The sequence below is a fragment of the Perna viridis genome, chromosome 2, assembly GCF_037379345.1.
Source record: "Perna viridis isolate PV_CMFRI_1.1 ecotype Kerala chromosome 2, ASM3737934v1, whole genome shotgun sequence".
NCBI lineage: Eukaryota > Metazoa > Mollusca > Bivalvia > Mytilida > Mytilidae > Perna > Perna viridis.
In genome coordinates this window covers 5,994,586-6,005,493 of record NC_142446.1, presented here as the reverse complement: position 1 = coordinate 6,005,493, position 10,908 = coordinate 5,994,586, and the positions used below count along the sequence as shown (strand labels likewise).

The 10,908-nt window shown below is 32.0% G+C and overlaps 1 protein-coding gene and 1 pseudogene across 1 annotated transcript in view; both read left to right on the top strand.

Moving 5' to 3' along the window:
• Positions 1-4,791: 4,791 nt before the first annotated feature.
• Positions 4,792-6,509, top strand: LOC148623455 (uncharacterized; annotated as a pseudogene).
• A 2,408-nt stretch (positions 6,510-8,917) lies between these two features.
• Positions 8,918-10,908, top strand: part of LOC148623452 (general transcription and DNA repair factor IIH helicase subunit XPD-like) — a 102,048-nt gene continuing 100,057 nt past the window's right edge. The window contains exon 1 of the mRNA XM_088565250.1: positions 8,918-8,936. The gene's annotated coding sequence lies outside the window, so the exon portion shown is untranslated. The remainder of the gene's footprint in view (positions 8,937-10,908) is intronic.

The following is a 10,908-nucleotide window of genomic DNA, read 5'->3' as shown; positions in this document are numbered from 1 at the left end:
CTACGCAGAAATTACCCCTGTTCCTCGTAGTGCTGTGAAAAAAATTCTCATCTTATTTTAAAAATTTAAACAGTTTCTGAAAGGAAAAACATTTCTGTACATTTTATAGGTGCATTTTGCTTCTTGTGATGTGAAGCCTAATCTCCATAATGATTTTTAAATATACCCCTATCTTGTGAAAACACTGGGATTTCCCATGCTATTTATAGACCCTTCACTTCCGGTGACCAGTACTGCACTGCAAGTCTGCTAACCCCACATGCCATTCTGAGGATTGTGAGCTGACATATGTAGAATCATGCTGATATATAGTCCTCTGCAGGTTAAAGTTAAGGTAAAGTCCAGAGAAGCCATTGAATATTGTGAAATTAGCATAGAAGCCTATGGGAAGTGGAATTAGTGGTTTTTAGCCTATAGGTACCAGTATCGTATTGCATATCCCTGAGCGGGTGTACGTGGATCAAAACATGGATGCTATAAAAATATAGTGCATTTTCTTTTTGCCTCTCTACAAACTAATGTTTTGTCAAAAGATATGAACAATGACTTATAAAATAGAGCAAACATCATACTGTAAGATGAAGAACTTTTTTAAAAGAAAATCTAACATAATATCATGAAAATGTTCCACTGAAAAAGTTGGTTTGGTGAGTGCAAAACGAAAGTGAAAGTAGGGAAAATGGCTATTTATAGTTCAACACTACTTTTCTGTCCGATCTTCGTGGACTCACCCTAATTTCTATGCGGGAAATTATTTTTTCACATGTCCTTAGAAATGCTACATAAGTGAAAGTTTTATTGAATCAATTTACATATTTTTTTTTTAAATCCTAAAAATATTCACTTCACTGTAGAAGTCTATGGGAAAATTAATACGATACTGGGACCTATAGAAGAGTTCTTCATGATGTCATCACTTACCTGTGATTTGGTTTTGGTTGGCAAAAAATCCATTGGGTGGTATGGGGCATCAACTTTAAATCACTTGTTCATTTTAAAAGATAATTGAAAAATTCTTTTGGTTCCCAAATTTGCTAATAACATTCTTTTTTTCCATGGAAATTTTAAATAAATATTCCTTAATTAGACTATACGATCATAAGATTTTAATTGAAATTTTATAAAATAGAGGTTTACATATAAATATCACTACATATTAATTTTCAAGTAAAAGAGTTATAAATTCACATTCAAAATGTGAATTATTTTATCTAAATGAAACACTTTACGGTTTTTCTGAAATCATTAAAAGGTTAAAACTTCACCTTAAGTCTTTGGATAAAGTTTTGAAAGATTTGATATTGTTCAAAAAGAAGCGATTGAGTTTCTTCCGTGTCGGCACTATTGGATTCCTTTTACCTTTTTGCAATTCCTGAATTAGTGCAGAAACGTCAACGGTACGGAACTGGAGATGCTTTGGAGTTTGTTCCGTACCGTACCTAGCTAGCAGCAATCCCCATACCAGCAAAGAATGGATATGGTCTTATCCAGAATGAAAAAGAAAGTCACATAAACAGAGATTTTAATATATCGTCAATAAAAATTTTGATAATATTGTGATGTTCTAATGTCAACTATGCATTAAAATTGTACAGATTTTTGTAAATGATATGATAGAAGAAGCTGGAATGTTTCTAACCCCACATGAATTACAAGAAAAATATGATATAGCACAGTTTGGTGCATGCTATCCCACAAAGGTGGAGAAATTATTTAATTGATAATAGAGTCGAAAGACTTGAAAATATCACAAATAAATATATATCTCTAATTCGTGTCAACCAGAAAGTTGTGAGACCTTTTTATAATATTCTTTTGGAAAGATGTTTTGAATCACCTAAAAAATCTCAAAACAAATGGATTAGAGATCTGGGACTAGTGGAGGATGAAAACTTTGAAATTTACTATGACATTCCATTTAAAACCCTACTTAGCACAAAACTGCAATCATTTCAATATAAAATAAATTTAAGAATTTTATATACAAATAGTCATCTTTTGAAATGCAAACTCTCTGAGACAGAGCTATGTAGCTACTGTTTTGAGACAAAAGAATCCTTAATTCATTTATTCTTTGAATGTAATTTAGTGCGCACTCTTTGGCTCCAGCTTAGGGATGAACTGAGATCAAAATGTAATATTACAATGGATATCACTCCAATATCATGCACATTAGGTTATCCCCCTTTTTATGAAAATTGTGAAATATTTAATACGTGCCTCATAATCATTAGATATTACATTTATGTTTGTAGAATCAAAAAAGAAATACTGAATTGGACAAAATGTTTGGAGACCTTAAAATATTTTAGAGATATTGATCTAAAATCATTATATCTATGTTCAAACCGACAGTCTCTATTCACCAAGTTAAAATGGCAATCTATAGACAATCTTTTTCAGTCCGATGAGTGAATTTTTACAAGTCATATGTTGTTGAATGAAAAAAATAGTATAAAACCAGTTTACCATATATACTTTATGTAACATACGTGTTTTTTCTCATACACTTTTTTTTTGTGTTAATACCATAAAATGTCACTTTTGATCATAATAAAATATATTTGACCAAAAAAAATTGTACAGATAACAAAAATACCGGACTTTGATTTTGGGTGCGGGAATTTCGGACTACACATTTTAGACCTTTTGAAACAGATAATTGAATAAAATCATTTTTTTCGAAAGACATTTCATAAATCATTAATTCTATCCTAACCATTATGTCATTTTGTAAATATGTACCAACTTGAAGAAATTGGCAAAATACTATTAGGATACGGGGATATACATTTTAGACCATACCGTTAAAAAGAGATATTGCTTAATTTGTGACGGTGTAGACAAATACGTGTAATTATCGGCACTGAGACTAATAAAACAACAGGGACGCCGTTAGTTATGTTCAATCCAAGGCTGGATAAACAAAGGCTGCGGTTCCAGGAGTGTTCCGGTAGTTGTTGGGATATTTTGTCAATTTGCGCAGTAAATATCCTAGAAGTCCTCTTGACCACACTTTTCAAAATCCCTGAATTATCCGCCCCTAATCACCACTTTTTTTATGTGTTTATGCATGTGGTCCGCATCCTGGTTAATTCTGATCCACGTTTGTCGTTTAGTTTGGTCACAAGTTTTCCTTTTCAATCGATCTCTAAGAGCATAAGTCAACATATGAGACTGACTTCATAGTGACAATATACGTATAGTGTCCTTTATCTCAAGTTCTTTGGGGTACATGCGAGACATAAAATCCAAGAATCTAGGACTGTTTGAAGAGAAAAAACGTCATCTATATAGAGGAGATCATAGGATATTGCTAAATGATGCTCCTTCTTGGATAAGATCGGCTATCACGTCAGCCTCAAGAGTGAAGGGACGCAATTGTTCCCATTGGAATGCCGATCGTATGTTGAAAAGACACATTGGACAAATATGTTATCGAGAAAAAAATCAGCATTTGACATCTTCGGTATATTTAGAGGATAATTTGGAATCGTATTTACAAAGTAAAGGAAATCGTTATTAAGTACTACGTATCTATATCTAAGTGTTCCGTCTTTTTAAGAGTAACAACGGTGTATAATGTTTTTGAGTCAGGATTTCAACTGAGTATTTGGAACAGTAGTATAAAGAGTGGAAAATCATAGGTCTTGATGCTTTGATATTCCGATGATAGTCTAACATTGAGGGTTGCCAGATTTTTCGATTTTTAACTATTTTTTGACAATCAAAAATACAAAGTATGATATTTGGCTATATTAGATTTCAAAGGAATGCCTTGATAAATATTATGTTCAAAAAGAAAATGACAAAAATGCACAAATTTGACCTTATGAATTAATTATATTTATTTCAGAGAAAATTAATTGTGTTGAGTTCATAATCTTTTTCTTTGCCGACTCTTTCTTTTCTGAATATTTGGGTAACCTATCATTATCCATCTCAGTTCTCATTGATTGGCTCTCTCTGTCACATTGTCTGTTCTCTTGTTTTTATTGGTTCTTGATTTTCTATTATAAAGTTTCCCGGGTATTGGATTATTAGTTGAAGTGTATGAAAGACGCTTTTTTGTAATCTCAGTTATTTGAAAAAAAAAATACACGTTTAGTCTGATTTCATTCATTTGGAATGCGTTCATACTTACTGAGGTTAGTTACTAATATTTCTGTTTCTTTAATAATTTATATAACATTTTATTGATTTATGAAAGTGTGCGTATATGAGTATTTTTTGAATGAGAAAATATGGTGACAGGATGAATCGGACCAAAACGAAAATAGACCATTACAAAATCGGACTAGAAATAAAAAAGGAACTCTTTAAAATAAAAAAAAAAGTCATTAATTAGAAAATATAAAATATTTCTTTTATACAACTTAAAGAAGTTAATTACTTATTCGAAGAAAAAAAAACAATACTGCCATCATGAAGATAAAGTATGAGGTCAGAAAATCAAAGACAGGTGAGCACGCGCTAATCATTATTAATTTTTGTTATTGAACAGGCTTGCACACGTTATGATAATCTTGTTAATTAATCCAATTACCTAATTTAGTTGAATTAACGAGCTCCATAAACATAATGATCAGCCGCAAATTGTTTTAAATTACTCAAAATTTCGATAGATGTTTATTAGAAAGAACACTTTCCTCATCCTAGTCAATTAATTATCATGCGCAAAATATAGAGAAAAAAAATTGAGAAAATTAGATGAAAAGTATAGAAAAATCTTTTATCTTGGTCATTTCCTATAAAAAGGCAATGCACATATTCATCATACTATTTGTCAAAATGGGTACGGACGACTGTGTCGTGTGTACCAGGAAAGTGAGACAACATGCATTAGAATGCAATGATTGTGATTTATGGTAAAACACAGTTTGTGGTACAGGTAAGTCTCTTTCTATTATAAATGTGGTCGTTTATAAGAAGTATTGTGAGTAAAATGTAGATAAGTAAATAATTCATTAGTTTAATATACGTTTGTCATTGGCATGATGTAAAACTAACTTTGGAAAAAAGTTTCCAACTCTAGACAATAGATTTGTGCTGTATCAAAAGCAAAAATTATGTAAGGAATCATGCGAAATATGTATTTATTGTCTTTGAATTTACTATTTGCATATTGAAGTTTCAATTGCAATATTTTATTTCTTATTCCATCTTTTTAGGCGTCACTTTGACCGAATATCGCTCAATGGTAAAACAGGGCACCCAGATAAGCTTCAGCTGTCAGAAGTGCAAAGCAAGACAAGATGAAACAACAAGGTATGTTTGAATGCATGAAAGGAATAATAAAAGAACTTGTGTCAATAAGACTAATATGATTGATTTAATCGAGTAGTGAATGTAAAAATAATAAGACTTGTTACTGTTAATAATTACGTTACTAATTGTATATGTTCTGCATTGAGAGAAAAAAATGTAATTAACAATTAAATTATTTTTATTTTTATTTTTTCTTTGTAGTGGTCCATCTGATTCGACCCACATATCCGAGGAGCCAACTCCAGACTATGGTTTATTTGACCTGTCAGTAATCCAGACAACCAGGGACAGTACAGACCTGAATGCCACATGCACAATTAGCAACACCTCAGCATCAACACGAGCGGATAGTATCACTGCAGACAAAACAACAAATAGTCAACCTGACCTGACTGCATCCTTTGACATAACACGCCAACCATCGGATGATCCATCAGAAGTGTTAGAAAAGTATTACTTTAATAGCATGAGTAACCGGTATATACAATACCTTAAAAAGCTGGTTAAAGATTTAATTTAAATGCATATTACAACATTGTAAAAGCAAGTTACTGAATGCACGAACTGTGATAATGATATTTACTCCATATAAAATGTATTTTATTTGCATCTGCGTTAGTTAGAGAAAAATATTGTTAACATTAAAGCAGCTTGTTGGATATATCAACAACACCCGGCAGTCCAACTCCACCTGGTTACCAAGGAACTGGTGCATTTACAACACATCCATCAGAACCAACAATGACGTGGAAGGTATATATGTATGTTAGTTTTCATGAATATCAAATATATTGATATATCTTTTAATTATATTACTTATGTATGATACCAACTTGAATAGGTACCACAAGAATAAGAAAAAAAATGCTAATTATCATAATATTGTTTAAAATGTCAATTTATATACTGTTTTCTTCTTTTATTTTTTTCTTGTATTTATAACTATCTTATCGTTTCAGGTTGGCATACAAGGATAAACTAAGACATTGGTAACGCCAACGCCGCCTTCTATGTCTTGGTGCCAGCTTTGCAGCGGGGGGCTGAACTCGTACACCTGTCTATAAGACTTGTATCCGAGGGGCAGATCATAAGGAACCACCGTGCCAGGTACAGAGATCTGGAGGGCCGTCTTCACAACTTATGGGGCAAGTACCAGTCCAAGACCATCACTGCTTCAGGTCTACTGAGAGAATGTGGCAAAGTGTATGGACCCAGCAACGACTGAGTAAAGGAACTTTCATAATGACATGTGAACTTGACATTTAAATGAAGTGTTTATTAATTTGTTATTATTATGTGATATATTGATATTACCATGTAAAATAAAAGTTAGAAAAAATCATTTTTGTCGTTTGTGATTATATAGCGCCATAGTAAATAAATAAAAACGTAACTTGAAAATCACAAATTGATACATACAAACACCTATTTCAAACCAATTAAATAAGAATACAATGATTATTGCAATTAAAAAAAATCCTTATTCAAACTAATAAATTAGGAGTGCACATAAAAAAAATGGTCCGATTTTGTGTAGTCCGATTTTGTCATGGTCCGTTTATGTAATGATCCGTCTTGTTTTGGTCCGATTCATCATGCATTCGAAAATATGATTGAGATTAATGCTAATATTGTTCTATTTTATTATTTCACCTATCATATTCGTACAAATATTAAGCAGGTCGTTCATTGTTTATATTTACAAAGTACGCTAGTTTAGCCAATGACATGAATATCGATTTGTTCATTTAAATGTCAATTATCGGTAATTGTGAACTGCCCATCATATGTTATAAGTAGATATTTTGTTTTACAGATCTGTCAGGCGCGTAGCTGCCGTTAGGCAAAAAAGCTTTTGCCTGCACTTAATTTTGGCATTTTTTTTTTTTGAGATAAAATACATCCAGGAGAGGCATAAATGATGCTCTAAAACGCTATCTCCGCGGAGCTTCGGGGGGGGGGGGTCTTCGCCCCAGACCTCCTGCCGTGATTTTGCCTACACTTCAATTTGGCCTCAGCTACGCGCCTTTCTGTTTGGCCATGTGAAAGTTTTCATTAACTACAATCAATACCCTTGTACCACATATAGGATAAGCTTTGTGTTGTGTGTTGTTGTTTTTGAAATACTTATGTTTTGGATGTCATATTTTCTATGACATCGAAAGGACTAATGTATTTGTTGCATATGTCATAAATTTCTATAATATGATGAAGGTGAAACCTTTTAACGCTCCGAAGAAACATTAATAAAAACATTTTTTGTCAGCTCTCATTTGATATGTTATACCTTCAAGTATGGTAAATTTTGTAATGATATATATTTGCCCTAAAGCATTATACTATTTGTCATGGTCTGATATGTCTATTGGTCGAAATGTCCGGCACTGGTTAACATCATGGTTCTTAAAATTTGCGAAACGTCTTAAAAGATTTCTTTTATTGTATTTAGTTTCGCTGCATTCTGTTTCATTTAGTATAGTTTAATCATGTTTTTATTACGATTTGATTCATTTTATCTAATTGTTTCGTTTCAATTCTTTCTTTTATCGATTATTTTCGTTTCGTTTTGGTTCATTTTCGTTTCGCAATTTTTATGACCCGAGAATTATGGGTAATATTGATGACGTACTTTTCGTAAACATCGGGGAGCCATAATGCAGACTATAAAGGCCAACCCTATCTTGGAAAAACTATGATTCGATTTGTATTTAATTATCGATCCTAGCAAATATTTTCCGAGACTGGTTTGGCGCTCTATCGTACATACACAAGTATACGCAAATGAAGCTGCCATTATGCTGTTTTTCAGCTCCTGAAAATGCAGGTACAAACCGGATAGTGATGCTTTTTGTTGCCATAGGTATACAGAACCAAGTTGATAAATACAACCATAAACGCATCCTTCGGGAGCGTATTTAGAAGTTTTATAAATTTATATTTTTTGATAATGTTAAATACTTTGTTTAAATGGAGAATATTTAAATTTACATATGCTTTAATTTTTTTTAATTAAATGTGACTGTAAATATGTGGTGGAGTGGATATTTTGTATATTACAGTTATTATTTTTATCTTTGTATTTCTGATAAATAAATAAATTTACTTAAATAATATAAATTGTGTTCATTCTTGCTATACATGTATTATTATGTGTATTGCATTCATTGTAATGAATGGTCAGAGATCGTTCCATGCCTCAGTGATTCCACTATAGTCGGCGTCACATAAATAACATACTGTTAAAATTTGAATAAAAATATTTTCTACGACTTTATTGACACCTACCGTCGTTTAAATTGTCTTAAATGACTTGCTCATTCGTTTAGCCAAACGGCTTCTCCCTAAACATTGAATCGTTAAATTCCGGTCAGATTTTAATTCTAGGTGGCAATATTTACATTGTAAAAAGTCGGCCATGTTTACAGTGATCGGGTTGCTAGGAGATGTTGTTTACGTTTAAATGGTTTGTCCAAAAACCGAAGAACCCAGAATGCAATTCGGCGTTATTTCGGATATCTCGGATTTATTTTACGCGAACAACGTATAATACCGAGAAGTTGATCAAGCAGACGATTGTCACCGGAGTTCGACGGGAACTTACGCACTTCGTTTGTAAACAAATCGTCCCGTAAAAACCAACATGGCGGATATTAGTATGGGATTTTCCCGTAAGGACTTGTTACGCATGATTTAAGCTAATAAGCGACTTGTTTTTGAGAAGCTGTTTGGCTAAACGAATGAGCAAGTCATTTAAGACAATTTAAACGACGGTTGGTGTCAATAAAGTCGAAGAAAATATTTTTATTCAAATTTTAACAGTATGTTATTTATGTGACGCCGAGTATAGTAGTTTACTATATGTTGATTTCATGGTTGAGTGCATCTTCATAGCAGGTGCTCTCTATTCCTATACTCTTAGGTTTTATCATTCTATTTTGGGAAAACTCTGATTGTTTGTCTTCTTATTGGTTCATTTTGGTCATGTGTCACATTTGGAGGGAAATTCTATTGTTTCCTTCTATTGACAGCCAGATTTGTGATTGATTGGCAGACATATTAATTTCTAGTTAACTTTATTAATTTACTTTGGTTTCTGCATTTATTTCTAGTGGACAACTTTTCTGTATTTAAGGTTAGTTTACTTATCCTTCACTTATGCTCTTGTCTATAGTTCCATTTTCCACAGTTTTATGAGTGTTGTATGTAAGATTTGTATAAATGGCCAGAGTGTGTGATTTCTGGGTGACAGTGCTGTATAAAATAATAAAACACATAAGAGTTTAAAAATCATTAATTTTATTGATAAAAACAGTTAAATGTTGTTTAAATTACTTAAAATCATAAAAGGCTAAATTTAGAGATCAAAAGATTAAAATAACAGATAAATCATATTTTTCATTATAAACCCGTTAACTTTGACTACAATATGTTCTAATAGGTAAATGTATATAGTTTTATGTTAAATATTGAAATGATCAGAGAGTACTCTAATTAGACACAGTACTTATGATAGTTATTTTTGTTACAGCTTGTACTTATTGATGAGCTCATGATGTAGATCCCACATTTGTAACTATTATTTTCTGAGAAGACCTTTGTACCATATACATGGGTTACTAGTATATATTTATACATTGTTACTGTTGATATGATTGGTTGGAAATACAATACACATCTTGAATCAACGCCTTGAGTTTAGTTATTCCTAAATGGTGCTACAGCCACTAGGTTACAAATATATAGAGTTACCGTATTTACTTTGTTTTATTGTGATATTTATATTTATAAATGGTTAAATGTATATTTCAGGGATGTCCTCTTGACCAATAAAATTTAAATATACGAACTCTTCATTCTTTGGAAGTGTCAGTTTATTCACTGCCGCAACATTTGACCTCGAATACTTGAAAACTGCACCACGGTAAATTATATAAATTAATTAATGCTATAATTGAAAGGTTGAATTCTCCAGGGTAATAAATATGTTTAACAGTGAAACATTTTGATGTACATTAGTAATGATTTCATACACTGTTTCGTAACCTATTGTACTGATTTTCCTAATTATGTTGTATTACATATCATATATTTTGCCATTAATGCTTCATTGTAATGTTAACTGTCTCTATACCACTGTAAAGAGGTTTATTGAGAAATAAAGATAGTTAACATAGACGATCCAAACTATTACCGTGCAATCAGTGTATGTTTTTGAATGCTTATATTACGTCAGTTGATTCAAGTCAAAATCGTCCAATGTTATAACGGATTCCGTCCTGAAATTGGAACTGTTGATTTAATTTTGTACTTCGTGATTTTTCATTCAAATCTTAGTCGACTAAAGAGCGTTTATAGTGTTGCTTGTTGGTTATAGAAAAGCGTTTGGCACCATTCAAAGACATTTATGGTATAAGTTACCTAATACTTGCATTCAGTATAAATTGCTATCTTTGGTTAAATCAAAGTATTCTTCTTATGCCAGGACATATGTGTGAATGTTGGTAGATCTTACCAATGAAATTAGTGTAATCAGAGACCTCATTACAATATACATTCCATGGTTTAATACAACTTTCAACAGCAAGGTGGTCATTCCTGATTGTATGTCAATGATTATGAAACGGCTTTTCAAATCGTGAT